Source organism: Pterocles gutturalis, unplaced genomic scaffold, assembly GCF_000699245.1.
Source record: "Pterocles gutturalis isolate BGI_N339 unplaced genomic scaffold, ASM69924v1 scaffold9996, whole genome shotgun sequence".
NCBI classification, from domain to species: Eukaryota; Metazoa; Chordata; class Aves; order Pterocliformes; family Pteroclidae; genus Pterocles; species Pterocles gutturalis.
In genome coordinates this window covers 7,158-11,284 of record NW_010100400.1, presented here as the reverse complement: position 1 = coordinate 11,284, position 4,127 = coordinate 7,158, and positions in this window count along the sequence as shown.

The window sequence follows — 4,127 nt, the reverse complement described above, 5'->3', positions numbered from 1 at the left end:
AAAAAAGCTTGCTGTGTGTGCAGACACTGCAATGCCTGAAAGCAACTCCAGACAAGCCCAAATCCGACATCCCGACAGCGAGCGTGTTGCTCGCTGTGGCTCTATACTTCCTCATTGTACCTGAATTTCAGCAGTTCTGAGGGGAAAAAAAATAAATTACAAAAAAAAAAAGGTTGATAAAATTGAGGTTATTGGAGGGAATGAGGGAATAGGAATAATTTTTTTTTTCTTTATTGATGTGGGTAATTGAGGTCAAGTGACTCCGGGAGTTTCCAATTCTGGAAGTTTTTATCAATCGCGGTTTAATTTTGTTGGACTGTATGTCAGTTTATGCGTCGGTCGCTCTTTCAAGTCGCCGGGGAGGAATTAAAAATAAAATTTTAAAAAAAAAAAAAAAAAAAAAGAGAGAGAGAGAACAAACACAAAACCAGAGAAGAAACAAGAAATTCATTCATCGCGCTTTAGGGCACAGAGGGGTTTTTGATGGTCTTGGTTGGCACGTACTGGGGAGACCATGAAACCGGGCGCTGTCCTGCCATCGCCCACGTTTCCCACAATATTTTCAAATATTTTTCTATGTCGCTCGACAACTCCATCCTCCCCCCGGGGGCTGCACCACCGCCCAAGAGCCGGGAAGGCGCAGGGATGCAGGAGGGAGATGCTGAGGTGCCGGCGGGGATTTTTTGGGGGGATGCAGATCCCAAGGAAGTGGGATTCCCCCTCCGATGTGCTCAGGATCTTGGGGTTCAGCATTTCCCCTCTCTAAGTGGGGCTGAGTTTTCCTGCGCCCTCGGGGTTGGAGTCGGGTCGGGGTTGAACCTTGAGGGGCAGGGAGGGAACCCGAGAGCTCCGGACGGACAAACCTTCCCTTTCCCCTCCGCACACATCCACCGACACTCGGTCCTCCCTTTCGTCCCAGCCTTTTGGGTGAAAAAAAAAAAAAATATTTCGGGGCTGGTCGGACAAAAAAACACCTTCACTTAATTTCTGAAATAAATCCTTCCTGTCGATCCCAGATTTAGGTTGGTTTAAAAAAAAAAAAAGGCAAAATATAATCTATGACTCAAGTTTTTTGGTCATCCTTTTCCAAGAGCTTTGGAAGAGCCACTCGCTTGGAGCAGAAGAAATTAAAATAAAAATTCCGCTCACACAACCACAAAACCTCAGGAATACCTCCTTATTTCCCTGCTGAAGTTCCGCGGGGGCAGAAGGCGAATTCCCCTGGACGTAACCCCCCCCCCAGGACCACAAACCCAATGAATTTCTACCTTTCCCCACTTATTTCTTCCCACCCCAGTTAGGAAATTACAATGGGCATCACCTGCTTCTCATTTAATTTCTCTATTTCTCCATTAACGCCCTGGCCGCAGCTCGCCGGGTATTAGGTCAGCAGGCCGTGACGTCACTCCTGCATTACCCTTGACCGTGACTAGGCGCTCTTTGACCTTGACATCACGAGCTGCGGGGATAATAAGCGAAGGGGGGACCCTCACCCTTGATCTTCTCCTCGCCAGCCAGCCCCGAGCAGCCCCCGCTCCTGTTTACAGATAAACAAGGTGTTATTTGAAGTCTAGACAGGCGGGCTAATGGCCAACAATAAAGCCCTGAAAAGGAAGTTTCCCAAGTTTAGCCTTTTCTTTCCTTTGTATCCAGGACTTTGAATAACTTCCCAACCGCAGCCTTTATGGTAAAATCCCGGACAAGGGGTTTCCCTCACCCTTCTTTCTTTTTTCCCGGTCATTTTCTTCTTTTTTTTCTGATCTTCCTTTTTTCTTCACCTTTTTTTATTATTTTCCTTTTTTCTTTTCTTTTTTCTTCTCTCTTTTTTATTCTTTTCCTTTTCTTTTTCTTTTTTCTCTTCTCTCTTTTTCTCTCTCTTTTTTCTTTTCTTTTTTATCTTTTTATTCTTTTCTTTTTTCTTTTCTTTCTTCTCTTTTCTTTTTTTTACTTCGCCCACACGTGCACATATATATATTTTTTTTTCCTCTAATGCATGTTTTTAAAGAATAACTTCCTCATCTGGAGGGGAAATTCTGCTCTCGCAGCCCTGTGCTCAGTGCAGAGGTGAGTACAACTCTTGCTGGTTAACTTGCTATTTGTTATGGAAGCGCTTGGTCTTAAAAAAAAAAAAATTATTTTTGTTAGCAGCAAAAGAGAAAAGACTTCTAAAGGCTTTGCCAAGAAATTATTTAAGACAGTGACAGCCAACACGGTGTGTGTGTGTGCTCGCACATCCCACAAACTCCTCCAGCTCTGTTGGTTCCTTGCTTATAAACCGCCTTGCCTACGTGGTTCAGCACGTTTTTTGGGAAACCCTCGTGTTTATGGGTATTTAAGAATCCCATCCAGCAAAATGTCGTGTCTCCTGTCGCTTCCACTTCGGGGGGAAGCTGCTGCCTGGCAGGGAGCTCAGCTGCTTCAACCCTCAGTTGGACCAGCCGTGGGTTTAATAAACTCCTTTTCCTCCCCACCACTTTCTTCTTCCTTTCCAAGGAACATTAAACAAATGAGATCACCCTTTTTTTTTTCTTTTTTTTTCTTTTTTTTTTTTGCAAGCTCTCCAATTGTGATTTGCTCGCGAGTCGTGAATTTTAGCCCATTAACTGGTTTGTTGTTACAGTTGTTGGGGGTTTGCAGCCCTCCAAGGGAATTACAGTACGAGAAAGCCAACTTCTCACCCAAAACCAGAGCTGGCCGACAAAGCCAACTTTCCCTAAAGCTGGGGACTAAACCTTTGCCTTACAAAGGACGTAGGCAGCAGTTTACATTCAAATGAACAGGAGAAGATCCTCTGCTGGCAAAGCTGGGGAAAAAAAAATATATATATAATGATATTCCAGGCATTTAACTATTCCCTGCACCGAGGCTGGGACCTGCCTTGCTTAAAAACTGAAAGCTGCCCCAGATGATTTGTATATTGGATGAGCTGAAGTGTCGTAGACGGTTTTATTCGCATCCATTTACCACTTTTTCATGTTCCTTTTTTTTTTTTTTTTTTTTGCCCAGTTCCTACATATTCGATTTTACTACCCTCTTATCTAGAAGATGTCTCGTAGACTTCTAGATCTAGAAGGTATCTATAGATCTGCATTTTCCGCTTCACAAAAAGTAACCGGGGCGGGTTTTGATGATATATAGCTGCTCCGAAATAACAGTTCTGTGGGCTTTCCAAAGCCTGTCTATACTTTATTCCCCGTGTCATGTATCTATATATATTTATTCTAAATACTTCCTTTTGGACCCCGGCAGCTAACTTCTTCCTCGAGTCACCACAACTCCTTACAACTCCCGACCAATTTGGGGGGAAATTCGGTTGGGCAGAAAAGCTGAGCCATGACAGGATCTGTTTTTCCGACTTGTAGACGCCCAAAAAGACCTTTTAATTTGCTTTTCTCCTCCTTTTTTCCAAGCAGAAAGATGCAATATATACATCGCAGTCTATTTTTTGCCCTATGAGGGTTAAATTTCAGGGTCTTTTCTGGGAGAAAACTGAAAGCAGGGCTAAGTCCTTCCCATCTGAAAAGTAAATATTTTGCTGTGGGTATTAGGCTGGAGTCGGTTTTATTTCTTTTTTTTTTTTCATAATATTTATTTTTTATTCCTGGAAAAGGTGAGGCTGGAGGGGTAGGGGGGAGAAAGAGCCTGTTCAAGTAGGAGCCACCAGCTGAGCCCAGCCTTGGAGAGGATGAAATGCGGGAGAAGGAGAAATTTTATTTCTCACGCTTGGTAGAGAAAGGGGTTGCGATGGTGCGAAAAGGAAAGAGGAGGAAGGAAGAAGAGGAAAAAAAGGGCAAAACACAGAAAAGTCAACCCAAAACTTGGGGTTGTTTTCCCTGTGCAGGGAGGGATGCTCATCCGAGACAGTCATTAGCATGAGATGTCGATCCTATTTACTACACTAGACAGTGACGCATGGGCTCTCAGGAGACTTGCTATGAAATTTCAGCTTCAGAAACACCAGCTTTTTTTTTTTTTTTTTTTGCTGGACGTTTTTTTTTTTTTTTCCCCAGCTCTCATGGACAGGGAGCTTCTCCCACCTTCTTCCCACCAGCATTTCCCAAAAGCTGCTTGTAGAACTTGTGGAGATGGGGGAAAAAAAGTAAACCCTTCCCGAGGATTGTTAAATA